The 15,033-nt window shown below is 43.5% G+C and overlaps 1 protein-coding gene across 3 annotated transcripts in view; it reads left to right on the top strand.

The window, feature by feature from the left end:
* Positions 1-12,720: 12,720 nt before the first annotated feature.
* LOC118788400 (inositol hexakisphosphate and diphosphoinositol-pentakisphosphate kinase 2-like) overlaps positions 12,721-15,033 on the top strand; it is a 37,163-nt gene continuing 34,850 nt past the window's right edge. For all 3 annotated transcript variants that reach the window (XM_036544379.1, XM_036544381.1, XM_036544382.1), the window contains exon 1: positions 12,721-12,797. The gene's annotated coding sequence lies outside the window, so the exon portion shown is untranslated. The remainder of the gene's footprint in view (positions 12,798-15,033) is intronic.

The raw sequence follows: 15,033 nt of genomic DNA on the forward strand, positions 1-15,033 counted from the left end.
TTTTCCACTTTGAGGGTCAGCTTTTTGGGTTGAGACTTGCGCTAATCCCCTGGACTCTAAAAGGAAGAGTCCATTCAGCAACTCTGAGAGGTTGTTTTATAACAGAAAAATACTGTACATACAGTGCCTGGGAGTGGTGGGGTGGAGATAACATTCTAACGAAGACAGGTTCATTGATGTCCAGTGGGATGCACTGATGGATCACAAGGGTGGTGGGGAAGCAGTGAGTTCCACTGTGTTCATCACCCCATTTTGTCTTACCTTATACAATATAAACAACAGGAGAGAAAAATAACCACTGAAGAAGTCTCTCACAGCAGTTCAAGATAGGATCTGTGGATGTATATGCATGTCAGTTGATGCTGAGAACCACAAATACTGCAGGAGGCCATGCTAGACTGAGACAGAAGAATGAGAGAAGGCGGAGAATGTCCATTTTAGGGCATAACTTGTAATGATTTAAAATGGAACAAGCTGCACAGGCTAACTTCGTTATAGAAGCCTACTAAGGTGGAGCATATCCCCTCAGTTTCCAGAGCAATCCGTGGACTACGCCCCTGCAGGCCCAGGACTTGCACCCACACCCAGGTGCAGACAGAGGGCTCCTTTCAGTCCGGTCGCGACTGTTCCTGTGGTCGGCCTGCAGGCCTCTGAAAGCTCTCTGTGCAACAGGAAATAGCAACACATGCAATTAAAAAAAATTATGCACATAAAAATGAGTGGGAGGTGAGAGGTGCTTGGAAATGGGTGCTTGGTGTGATAGGTACGTTAATTCGGCAGTTCAGCCAGTTCGATTTTAAAAATTCAAACCAAAATACCAATTTCCCAGTATGCATTTCGGTGCATTTTTTTGAAAGTTTTTTCCTGTTCTATAAACACTTGACGTGATGAATAACTATTAACGTCCATCAGCCTCCAGAAATCTTTCTGGAAGACAGTCTCATTCCTGAAGATCTTAATAACTGTAGATGATGAAACATTGTTTTGGAGATAATTTGGAGTTGAAATGTGTTTTTAGTACAACTGCTGTCTACACCAAAAATAATTGTGCAGACAGCACACATAATTAGTGATAACTTAGTTCAGATTCTTAACAGTTTATTTCCAAACAAAGAGATGTTTGTACTGTGAAGGAATAGCTGCGCATTCAAAGACAAAACATCATTTTCCACCTCATTGCTTTATATATAAGCCTTTCCTGATACAGCCTTGAATCATAACCGGTCAAAAATGTATGAAACACATGGATATTTTATATCTGTTCCGTCAAGCACCGTACCACATAAACATAACTGTGTAGACACAAAAGTTTACTAGAGAGTACTTAATGCACTGGAAGTGTCAACCATAATTTTATAAAATGAGTTGAACAGAGAACAATAATGGTGTGAGTACTTGGCGAATATATTTTTTCACTGTTGCCTCTGTATGTGTACCTTTCGATCATGGTGACATGGTCATGAGCAATTTTAAGTAGTGACAAAATATGTAATCGTTGATGGATTGGATTTACTGTTACAACTCCAAAAGTCTTTATCTCAGCTACTTAGTTGTGACTATGCAGTACAGTCTCTCCTTCTCTTTCTCCTCACCTCTCATATTGTATCTGTACATGCTCATCTAATGCACACACACTAACCTGCTAACCTGGATGCAGTGACATCAGAGTGCATAACAAGCTTGTGTGAGGCAGCATTGCTATAAGGAAATACTTACTCAGAAATACTCTACCACCAGTTTTCTGCTACTGAAAAAAGAATTGTTTGTCAGCTGTGATCAAATGAAAGTATGTTTCGCTCCCAGTTATTTAGAACCTTTAATTTACTGGGACTGAAAACGGCTGGCATTGTGGATGACAGCTGCCAGAACCATTGTAAAGGTGAGCATGTACAGATACAATGTAATTTACTGACGTTATGATTTCTGAAGCATTTTAAAGTCTGGGTCTACACTAGTGTGTTGAAGTATTTTTTGGAACTCTCCAGGTGAATTCCACAATAGTGACACAGAAACCTCTGTTACAGACATCCTGTGGCTAATCTGTTCCACTACTACTACTACTTTCCCACATTGAACACAAGGTCTGGTCCAACCACGTGACTATCCAGAAATCAACTCAAGAGCCACAGTTATTCTTTCTGTCACACTCCTGTCATTAACCTGCTTAAATAAATGGCCTGTTGAATCTGTGATATTTTAAGTAGCTATTGAATTGGAAACTCTGTTACATCTAACTCTGACTTCCTTGTCCTCCATTTGTGAACCACTGGGGTGCTTTCTTTATGTTACCTGGATTTTTCCAGTGAGGTTACTTTTTTTGGTGGTCAGTTGTCATGGCGACACCTTAGGTGTGTCAGTATTTAAATGTTCTCGACTGGGGCTTGTTTTAGGAAAAATCCCAAAGCAGACCGACCGATTTTGTTGATCTCTGACACTTCCATCACTCTATAAATACAAACGTCATGGAGCAGCAAAGACCGTTAAAGGCCAGTAGTGGCTGGGGGAAGGGTTTGCTCATTCCACCTTGCTTGGATTTAAACACAAAAATGTCACAGAGCGGCCTTAACTCAACTTCAAAAAGGGTTGGTCCAGGGTTCACAGCCAACTTGTATGGCTGCATTGTGCGGCCAAGTTTAGGCTTCTGTAAGTCTCAAACGGAAAAGACTTTGAGCAGACTTAGACTTCTGTGAGTTTCTAACGGAAAATAAATGCAAAGGAGCTTTTGGGTTTACACCCTCCCTCCACCTCTTCACCAATTTCCACCCGCCATGACTGCTCTGCGTCAACTGTTCTGTGCTGGTGCGATTTCTGCCTGAACTCACGAAGTCCCTGGTCGCTCTCCAGTCCGTTAATGGCAGTACGGGTAAGCACAAGCAAGACAAAGAGGATTCATTCATACAAAGCTAATCCTGTGTGCTGGGATGCAATGTTTCTGGGCACCTTCTGTCAGTCTGCAATATGTTTACTTGTCCAAATTTTTGTGGGGGTTTGTCTGTGTGAGACAGACAGGAAGAAAAACCCAAAGGCGTGGCAATGATGGGAAAGGTAGGTTGACACAGCTGGGAGAAGAAGGTACATGCTTTTGCGAGTGAGTTTTTCCAGCTCAGTGTAACCTGCACCTCAAGGCACATACTGTAAATATCCCATGACCTCAGTCCATATCGGCTTCACTTAGAAGGCCTTCATACGTTTCCTGTTGCCCGATGAGACGATGTTCAAGTACTTAAATACTTAAATACCTAAATTCAAGTACTTAAAAATACGGTCTGAAATAGAAGGACACTCATTACATACTAAAAAAGAACTTTGAAGGCTCACCTACTTGTTCCTAGCTGCATACAAGTCAATTTGCGAATGCGTACCCTGACAAAAAATCGACGACAACAACACAAACTTAATTTTCTCATATTCGAGAGGAGATCTTCACTCATTGACCCCAAACCTGAAAAAAAATTCAGACTAGGTACAAGAGGGAAATAAACAAATGGTAGGTGGGACTCAAAAATTCTTCTCTGTGCATGACTATTTCTGCCTACAAACAGCCCCATGATGTAATATTAGTGCTGCTGTGCATATTTGGTATTATTGTTTTGACACACCTGACTGCATCTTATGACCTCTCAGCTGACGGGCCTATATTAAAAGTAGGCCCGACACTGTTTTCTGCCCCTACTGGTGTTATTATACAGCATAGTTCAGTTTGTGTTTGTCTCACCGTACACCCTGAAGAACTCTATGTACAGTGCCCACGTCAGACAATTCCTCAGTCACTTTCATCTCAGTCTCTCCACCAGCTACCACGAAACACTACCCAAAATACACTTCTGTAAGAAAACAATCATAAACTTGCTATCATCTCATAATAATAAAGTATTTAATTCACAAGTAAAGCATTTCTGGTAAGAGGGGCCCCTTGTGTTCAACTGTGGGCTGTTTCTGATGTTAGAATATTGTTATAAACGGTACATTGTTTTGCCAGGGGCTGTATTAAGATAAGCCGATGCCTGGCGCTTGAGTGACCAGGCACTTCAATAAAACACTGCAGGCTGGTCCAGCTTGATGGTAAATGCATCATACTCTTTTTGTCTCCACATCTTCCCCTTGGTTTATCGTTCTTTCAGGTGGTTCATTTTCTCGACAGATATTCTGATGAGGGCTCGGCAGGCAGGCGGGTGCTTGAGGCAGATGACACAGTTTCAGCTGAAGCCTAGAGGGACCGGCGAGGCATTTGCCTTTCTTCACAGGCTCTTTTCATCCAAAAGGTCGCAAATGCTTGAGACGCATGGAGCATTCTTACATGGCGGGTGAACTTTGAATGAGCGAATATAAAACGTAAGTTCGCAGCAAAGCACAAAGGCTTCTTCTCCGAGGCCCTGAAAGCAGGCGCGGAGAGTTCCTCAGGCCACTTGTAATTTCAGGCTCTCTTCCTCTCCCCAGACCTGCTGCTTTGTACTCAGCTGTTTGCTTTAGAGTCTGGAAGGGGAGGTGGGAAACTGCCTCAGCTCCAAACTTACAAACTTGGGGATGTATTAACAGAGAGGAAAAAAAGAGAGCTGGAAAAGCCGTGCTGTTGGAGAGCGAATGCCTTGCAGTTAGTGTGCGGCTTTTCCCCTCAAACAGACCGATTTTGAGCCAGTAAAAAATTTGCTGATGCGACTGCCGAAGTTTGTGAGCTCAATGGAAGGGGTGACTATGGAATCAACAGCACACCGAACACGTATACACGACAGAGAGAGAGAGAGAGAGAGAGAGAGAGAGATTTAAATACAGCTCTCTTTAAGTCTCTTTACGCAGGCTGTGCAGCAGAATTTGAAGGAATTTTTAAACATTCATGGATTTCACACAGATTGGTTATAACTAAAATGTTTTTGAACCTTACTTGCAGAACTTGATGATAATATGATGATGATGAACTGTGGCGACCGCATACAGAAGGCTGGTCACCAAGGTCATTTTCCTGCACATCATCGCCGGTTAGAACAGCGGTAAACGAACTGTCATTCTGTGCGCTGCTTCGCGGCTCTACCCAGTTCAGCCAGCAGAGGGAGCCGTCCGTGAAAGGAGACTGCGTGGTACCCGCCACTGAAATTCGTACAGGATCATGTTTGGGCGAGCCATGATGCGCAAAATTACACCGGCCGAGATTTTAAATGTTTAAAGTTGGGATTCAGATAAAATTGTGAGAGTCGCGTTTTCCTAACCCAGTCCTTTAGCCATATGCCTTTGAAATCATCTAAAGGTGGGATCTGTTATAAAATGCTATTTTAAATATTATATATATATTTAATATTACTTTAAAAAATAATTAAAAAACAACAGTTTCCTCTCTTTTTCTCTCGTTTCCGTTCATCAAATACACACACACGCACATATGTATACGCTATAGTATTTCCTGAGCAAGCTGATGGTCACGTGAGGTGAGAATAGCGAATGAAAACTGTTAACTTTTATCAGGAAAAAAGGCACGCTCCTGCTATTTACACGCCCTTGAAGAAGGATCTGTCCTGATACGATTAACGGGTCTGTACACGGTCGTCCCCGCGGTGAGCTTTTCGAGGGGGCGGTTGTATCTGCTATGTAGATCAGTATATCACGCCCAATCAGGGCGGGGTGGGCGGAGCCGAACCAAAAAAAGCCTCTTTGACTCAGTTTCCAATCACCCTTGCACACAAGCTTGCAGTGTCTGTCAGGGGTCTTGAAGCCTCTGAGGGGAAAAGTGTGCTTTTTTCAGTCCATTGAAATGAATGGGTTTATTATGGACACAGTCCTCAGAGCCTTAGTCCTAACTAGCTCCAACTGCATGCTTGAGAGAATATCAAATATTGACCAAATAATTTTTTTATAAATACATCTGGCACTTCGCCTCTATGGTGGTCAGTCATGTATCTTCTGACCAGCAGAGCTGGAAATCTGTATAGCAACATGTCCCGGGTTTACCTCTTCCTGGAAAGATTACAGCTGCCTACAGTATCCTTGTTTTCCACTAATTTATCTTCTTATATATATATATATATATATATATATATATATATATATATGTGTGTGTGTGTGTGTGTGTGTGTATATATATATATATATATATATATGTATATATATATATGTGTGTGTGTGTGTGTGTGTGTATATATATATATATATATATATAAAATATATAAAATACATACACATTTCTCAGAAGATAAACACATTTTCCTTCGTGCCCCATCCACTGCATATCATGCATATTATCCATAAAGAAGCTGGTTTTCATGATTGCCCAATAAGACAAGAAGTTCAGGATTATTTGTTCTGCTGTAAGTTTACTTACTAACTTACTTAGAGCGAGTTCACTCTTCTCTGCTTACAAAAATAATTTCCATGAACGCTTTGTGAATTTCCTGCTGTGCTGAAACCGTCTGATAGCCCGCTGGGAAAAATATCAGGCCGGTATGATCTGCTTAATGTTTCAGCGGTGTAGGGTGATGGGCCTTCCCATAAAGAAAAGCGTCATTGTAGGACCTTGGAGCATTTTTTTTTTTTAAGCTGAACATATTTATTTTAGTTTCCTGTGCGGAGTGAACAGTGCATTGTAGCTGGCAGAGCACTGCTTCTCTATGCAGGGTCGAGAGCAGAGGGTAAGAACAGCGGCATTCTCTCAATGAAGCCCATTTACCCACTAATGTTACCCTAGTGGGTAAATTCATTAGCTGTGACTATGCAATACAAAGTACCCCCCCCCCCCCTTCCTCCCCCTTTCTCCTGCTTTAGCTCTCCTCCTTTCAGTGTGGTACAGGTAAGCGGACAATGCTGACCCAGGTTTACGTTTGTTCTCCAGACTCCAGCCATCAGCGTATTGTTGGGCACACCCTTACCAAATCCCTTCACCCACTGTTTCAGAAACTTCTCTGAATTGGCAGGGGGCACTATGTGTCACCAGAGATGCCCGTGGGCACCTGATGGCAATCAGAATGGCCATCAACGTTAGCCTCCTTCAGAAAACATAGAACTACGATGACGAGTGTGTGTGTATGTGTGTGTATGTATGTACATTTGTGTTTGCGTGTGTGTGCGCCCCCTAATGTTGGAAGTGCCTTCAGATGTATCTGATGTTGCCAGTTACTGTACATTTGGCTCGCTCAGCGTTAATCTTGGACTGGTTAAGTTAAGGTAAAGGTTGCAGGGCTTTAAAGGATCAGCTGCCTTCCTGAGAGGGGAAAGAGGAAAAGCAAATACCAAGGTAAAGTGGCACTTTGAGGAAACAGGTCTCGGTGTTTTATCCTGATGAAAGAAAACACACATGGTAAATGTATGTGTTTTGAAAGCCGGGGATAAAATAGTGTAAGTTAACTTCTATGTAAACATTACATTTTACAAAAAATATTCCTTTAGAATAAGGCTAGAGCATCTTTATACAGTACAAGGCAATGAAACATGGAGGGGTAACAATTGGGCCCATGTATTAATTTGATTAAATGATTTCATAAGGACTTATGTATCAATATGCAATTGTTCCAACTTGCTGTTTAACACTCCAACACAACAGGTTAAACTGTTAGGCCTTGTAACATGGAACAGCGCAAAACTACCCTTCCCTTCCTCTCCTTGCACTCGCTCACCCCGTCACAGACAGGGCGCAAGCCAATATATGAAAACTTAGCGGTGCCAGACAGCTTTCCCTTGACAACTAAATGGACGCTTGGACTGAGTGGTTGAGGGCATGAGTAATTTAGGACCAGCGTGCTAAAATTAAAGCAAGCTTTTCCGCTGCATGGACCTTGGCTCCGGCGGTCATAATCCTGAAGCCCCTTATAGTTGACCGCTGGATAAAAGAGGTTTGCTTTACATGAACCCCACTCTTCTACTCTGCCTGTCCACTTTAGACCAAGGTTGCTGACTGGGAACAAAGGGCTGATTTTTAACAGTGTGAGCCAGGGAAAGATGGATGTCAGAGCTGTTGGGCCACTGGCACCAGCCTGTTCTTCTCTTAAGATAGAAGAAAGGGCACTTCACAACGTTTGGGATTTTGCTGTTGGGTTTAGTTTGGAAACATTACATAATTGCGGCTGTCTGTGCTGAGGCAGGGAGGGCTAAAGAGAGGTGGCGCTAGTGTGTGTGTTTGTGTGTGCACCTGTCTGTGCCTATGTGTGTGTGTGTGTGTGTGTGTGTGTGTGTGTGCGAGCGTGCATGAAGCCCGGGGTGCTGAGGGGGGTGCCCATTTGCGGGAACACTATATCCTTATGCCAAAACACAGACTTGCCTCTCTTCTCCCAGCATGCTTCTATGCTGGAAGAGAGGCCTGCATTCTCTGCACACTGAGGTGATTTAGACACATGCCTGCAGCCTTAGCACCAATCCTGCCATCTTTACTGGCCCTTCGGGGTCCTTAGCCAAAACACTTTATACACGTCTGCAATCTGCATGTATATTTGTACAACTTGCACTTGTATATCAGTTCCTTTTAAAAAGTCCCTTTACAATTGGTTTTGGTCTAATGTAAGGAAACATGAAAACGCTGAGTGGATGAATTGAGTTGTACAATAGTGTGCATGTTTACCGAAGGAAACGGTTGTGATGACAGTGTGAGAGTAAAGCCTGATCTATGGCAGACTGGCAGTATGCATGTGCACATACACTAACATGTTTAACAGAGTTTTTAGTATAGCATTTGTAACATCTCCAGCAGTATAGCAGAATAATTCATATGTCTGTGCATCTTTCTTGCAAATAGCATTGTTTCATGCTACATATTCATTCCAAAACACAATCCTGTTTTAGAATTGATAACTGTGTACTAGGCTTATCTCACCATGACCTCTGCATTTGGGAAGGACAGTTGAAGTGAGAAGAACGCAATCCTCTTATACACTCACATATTGCCAACAGCTATTCTTCACACAGCAAATCACACAGCACACTAGAGTGGAGGGGATGCTCATTGGAGAATAGCCGTTACACTGCTGACATCATCTGAGCAACTCGCATGTACCTGACAAACAGCACAGGGCCTGAGAGAGGTGAGCCAAGGGGACCCTGGCTGAGATTCCCACCCCTTTTCCCTGGTGGAATGAAAATGAATGCCTTAACCACTGAGCCACTCAGGAGACCCAAACTAAAATTACTTAATCCAACACTGACACAATACTTGAATTTTCACAGAATTATGAAATTCATGCAAGTAGCATTTGCTGTTAGAGATTGTATTTCATGTGCTTCAGAACCCTCAATGCAGCCTTGAGATCTATTTTATTAATGAAATTGTAGTCAGTAAAAGGGAAAATGCATATGTTCTTGTAATGTGACAAGGTGTACCACTCATTTATATATATCTTAGTAGTGATATATTTACATATGTTGACATTTCCATTTATGTGCAATGTTCAGCTGCAACACATACCATAGCTTGCAGATTCAATGGAGATATAGAACTGTCAAGTACTTGTCTATGCCACCCTGGCAGTCCTCCACCTTGCTGGCTCCTTTCCCCTGGGTGCTAATGCCTATACTTCAGCAAGAGGTGAGTACAGTGTGTGAACAGTAATGTCTATTGAGATGAATATGTCAAATGTTGCCAGGTCTCTACGCTGACCCTCGGGCCTCTGCAGCCTGCGGGTACTGCAGGAGGTCTCTAAACGAAATATTTACGGCCCCCAGTGCACTCCACCACAGGGGCTGATTTACCATGATGGATGGCTGCTCCTGAATCAGCTTCCCCGTCCTGTCGCTGAGGGACAGTAGGAAGCTTCATGGACGCCAACCCCTCCTCAGCGATCAGCTTCTCTGATGAAAGGACACTCTCACACTTGGCTTCCCCTAAGATCAGGGTCCATTCATTCTCTCTCTCTCTCTTTCAAAGACTGACAGGAGCTCCAGCACACATGTATGATTGCCCTGATGTGCATAATGGCAGCAAGGTGAGCTTTACTTCTTTGATTGCTTTTAAAAGCTTTTTTAGCTTTCAGGTTGTATAAAAGCCAGTCCCTGAAAAAAACTCATACTTTAACAAAATAAGGTCTTTTCTGTTACTGATTTACTTCTAAAACCAAAGAAAGTTTCTGGTTCCCTACGTATGCAGAATAAGACAATGGAGGTTTTGACATCTGTGCGGGTTTATCTTCTCAAGGGTCCATATGTGTGTACCCCTCAGAGAAATGGACACCCGTCCCACAACGCTCGGTTCTAGATTAGTTAAGAGGTCCTTGTGTACATGTCTGGCGTCTGCATTCATCCAGTGCGCGGGTCTGCTGACAGCTCGTTGGAACATGTTCACTGAGAATGAGTGGTGCCCCACTTCCAGCCCCCTTCCAGCAGACATGAACAGCAGATCGCACACATGGCATAGAGTCATTGCCCTTGCTTTTGAGATCCAATGGCGGGCATTGTTGCCGCTGGATGCTTGATAAGAGTGCTGACAAGGGTGCAGGGAGAGCGCACAAAGCCGCTGGTTCTCCAGATCCCGGGTGTCGAGACCCAACCATGGCCTGGGACGGAGCATGGAGATTGGGGAGGCCTCAGGAGGCCCCCTGCGCTTATAATGGGCCCTGTTGTCCTGGGCTGACCCAGCGAGGTCACATGCTTCGCAGCACCTCTGGCTGCACAAAATAGGAAACACATGTGGCTGTTGGACCGGTGAAGGCTGGAAACAGAGGGTCTTTTGTGGATCCATTCAGGAGGAAGAGAGGGGCAGGGTGGAAGGATGAGGTATGCCAGGGCTCAGCCCCCATAGATGGACAGCATGGAGTCCGTCCTCCCATCATCCTCTTACACGGAGCAGGTTCGGTACTCATATCCACAGCACATAAGCCTGTTAGTTACGAGTGCATCTGCTTTGCTGTTTATCCTACATGCTCACACTAAAAATATGTTTGTACAGTTAGATGATACAAGAGAACAGTGTCAAATAAACAACAACAAAAAAGTGCTGCTCATATATTATAACTAATTGAATTAATGTCTAACTAGGTTTGATCAGAAGCTTTTCATGAAATTACATCACCATACAGAACACAGGTATATTACTGGAATAAATTTAGGGTCCCTTTTAATGTTGTTATGGCTCAATAAATTGTAAGTCTCCAGAGGGCAGCCTGTGGCTTCTGCTTATTCAAACACTGTCCACCCACTTATGATTGATTTTATTTTCTTTTGAACAATACTGCTAAGAACTGACCTGACCTATTCTAAAAACAATCAGTAAATCAAAACATTTCAGTGTAGTGTCATGTGAGGTAAAAGCCTAAAAATGTAAGCATTAAATAATTAGATTTGGATTTGTCAGCCACATACAGTAATTAGTTATATGAATTAGTGGGACATGCACAGATGAATACTGGATCTTAAGGCCCTCTGCTGGAATTAGGAGTGACTAGTTGTGCTATTGGTTGGCAATAATTCCTGTTTCAGCTGACAGCTTTTTCCCTTCACTGCACTTGATCCTATATCAAGAACGTTATTTTGCATTCAAGATCTAGGCACTGCTTGTGTTTAATGACTATAGGGAACTTGTCAAGAAAAAATGTGTGCGCATGTTTGTATTTCTTGGTGTGTCAGCCAAGTGTGTGTGTGCATGTTGCGCCCGCGTTTCTCTCAAAGGCGGGCCTTGTTCACACAGGCTGTTGACCTTGCTGTTTATAAAATACCCTTTTCATCAGCAGCATAGAGGCTCACTGTGACCCCACCAACCCATCCGCTTATAACCCCCCACCACTGAAACCGCACCAACAAGTCCCTGCATGGGCGGCAAACAGGCTTGGTGCCAGGGGGGTGCTGGCTTGCGACTGACACCAAGCTGGGCCAAGGGCCCACAGGGGGATCTCTGTGAGAAAGAGGCCATGGTCTGACGTCAGGTTCTAGTCCTGGGCTGGAGAGCGGCCTACAGTCGCTCCAGTGTCCAGAACAAGGCCTGTCTGTGACTCCCCCTGCACCGAGGCAGCCTCACACTGCCAGACATTGTGAGTGAAGGAAAACCGAGGAAACCTGAGTTTATATTCATGAGCAGATAACGCCTCGTTTTTTTTCTTCTCTCCAAGTGACCCAAAACTCTTGAGCTGCTGTTCTGTGATCTTCAGTTACTCCTACGGTACAAAGTCTTGCATCGGCACTACTTTAGCAATCGCACTTTTAACTGCAATGAAGTGCAGCCTCCCCTCAGTCCTCCCACCTTTGCACCTCCTTTGCATTACCTGCACTCTTTTATTTTCCTCAGACTTATGCTGCTCTGTTGGGATGACATGCCTGTTTCCAAAGCAGACAACAATCAATCAATAATATAAAAGTTTTTTTTTTCAAACACACATAGATACAACAGTCTTGAACGCTAAACTGGCAAAAACATGAATTCTAACAATGAATCTACAGTCAATTCAGGGATGAATTTTGCTCAGGTAGGAAAACACCCATTTGGCTGTTTTTAAAAGAGGGAGGTAAAATCACTTTCATGCATGGCTGCTTTCTGTTCGCAATACGCCAGCTAATAGGATAACGAAACTGTGCGTGGCAAGTATCGATACCAACGAAGGCAAGAACTACCAACATCCATCCGCCGTGGCTGCGCTTCGTCATCTGACGGCTAGAGGTCTCGCTCCGTCCTTGTTTTGGGGAAAAAAAATCGAACAAACCTGACACTGCAAATGCCTAAACCTCGCGCTGCCATTGGTTACTCCTCCGCCTTGGAGACCGGCCCCCGCAGGCCTCTCCGCAGCTCCGATTGGCTGAATCCGGTTTGTCGTATTGACGGTCAAAATCCTCAAAGAAGGTAGGTTGTGCCCGCAAGCTGTCAAGGGAGAAGGAAGCGAACAACCGTCAACAAAGTCGTTTAATTTGTAAGTAGCTAGAGCAGCTTGTCTCTGGTGGAATGTCAGGTGCAGTTATCCGTTTCTTTTGTCGCCAACTAGCTATACGTTCAGCCAACAAATGTGGTGGTGCAGATCACACCGACGCGAAAGACATAAGTAGCTAGCTCCATCGTCTTGTTTACACAGCAAGCAAGTTAGCTAGCTGACAGGCTAGCAGCTAGCAGGCTATTGATATCGGGGTGTCTTGCGAGCTAGCTAAGTTAGATCTGGTTGCATATAGGATTCTGTGGAGAATGAAGGGAACGAAACAGCTGCTAAGCTAGCAGGGTAGTGAACTACATGCCTTAAAGTTTAGCTTACATTAGATGGCAAACTGGAGCTTACTCGGGCGGGGCTTTAACGATCAACAAGTGACCGTCTCCGCCGTTTTGTTCAGAATTTTGGTGATTTCAGCTACGCTAGCTAACTAGCTAAGGAGAAGGGCTAGCTCTCTCGCTACAGTGGTATCAGTCTGCTTGGAGTTCGCTACATAGCTAACTCGCTGGTTAACGTTAGTCTCCAATTCGTCTTTGCACGACGTTAGCTACTATTACTTATTTCATTTAGCGTGGTAACTGAAGCTTGGTAACTAGTTAAGCGAATTTGCGGTGTGTTATGTCTTCTAACTAGTCTCACTATAGGTAGCTAACGTTAACTAGACAGGTAGGCTAGCTTTTCAGGCTAGCTAACCTCCCCGTGTATGTATATGTGAGAGTGAGTCCAGGCGCTAAACTGTAGCGTCGTTTAAAGAGTCGATCTCGACAGCTGGCCTGTTAACTAGTCAACTAGTTAGCTGGCCGAGTGACCGAGATTTTTAATGTAGCTAAGCTCCAGTTTATTGTCTACCCAGATCAGATGGCCAATTCAGGGAAGCATTTAAACGACAAATTACAGATGATTATTTTTCTAAGAAAATGTTTCGAATGTCATCTCTGAGATGCTCATCACTTAGGGGGAGGGAGCGGGGTGTTATTGTTGTGCAGTTGAGATGTGCAAAGTGTTGTGTCAGTTATATATAACTATACCTGTTCAGTCCTTGAATAGAACATATAAAGAAATAACGCAGTTAATTATTTATCAGGTTGTTCACCTACTAAATCCTATCTGTAAGATTCTGCCTGGGCCAGGCAGGCATAAATGCAAACCTCCTCAAGGAATAACGCTCGCTCTCGATCTGTCTCTCCTATAGGCTGATATGAAACTGCAACGCATTTTTCGGAAGACACGATTCTTCTCGTGTATCGTTTCAACGTTGCATTAGCTAATCAGAGAGGTGAGGTAAATTAGACAGTTAAGCGCCACCTGTTAATGCCTGGTGTAATCGTGTTAAGCGTGGAAAGGCACCTTCGGTTCGCCAAAATGCAACAGGGTTTGCTTTGTATACCTAGCTTTGATTGATCATTTGTTTGCCATCTGTACTGATCTTGAGTCTTGGTGTGAGGGAGGCTGGCCCATGATAATGTGTGAGCCAGCTGCGTGCTTTGTGATTAAACCCGGTCAGAGATTAGAGTTTTCTTATGAAGGGTAATTTTCGTGCACTTGAAAGCAAGTATCTCAGTTTCTTCAAGTGTGAGGGGTGTATCCCTCTTGGAGGGACACTCTTGGAGGCTGGTGGCATCTTGTCTGCAGACTCCTTCCGGTGTTCAGTGTGTATGCACCAAAACCATGAAGCTGGCAAATTTGTCACCTCCATTGAGGATTATATTATTTCAGAGGCATTAGTGCAAGCTTTTTTGCTCAGAGAAAGGAAAATTGTTGACATGACTCCAGCTTTTTCTGTAGCCCGCATTGAAACAAGCATGATTAGTGTCTATATCTTTCCAAATCGCCTTTGGACTCCGGCTTACTTTGGAGTTTGATAATCTTTTCTACTATTGAGGAGGCTGGCTGATAAATGGTGCCAAGCAGATTAAAGCAATACAATCTCCATTGGTTACTACTGCACAATAACTCAATTTAATGAGCAGGGGCCGATAAAATCCCTTTCCTTTGCAGATCTGAGTTGTGCTAACATGAAGCACTGCACGACATTCTGAGCAATTGAAAATAATTATTACTGAACAAGTATTGTTTCAGATACAGTACATTGTATTGACCTTGGATGTTTGCGCTCTGTTTTTGTGTTAAGAGATTATTATACTGTGATATTTGCTCTTCCAAGAGAATTCTCGAAGACTGATTGTGCAGTAGTTATATAGTGGTCATAAAGATAATCCATGCTTTG

The sequence above is a fragment of the Megalops cyprinoides genome, chromosome 13, assembly GCF_013368585.1.
Source record: "Megalops cyprinoides isolate fMegCyp1 chromosome 13, fMegCyp1.pri, whole genome shotgun sequence".
Classification (NCBI taxonomy): Eukaryota; Metazoa; Chordata; class Actinopteri; order Elopiformes; family Megalopidae; genus Megalops; species Megalops cyprinoides.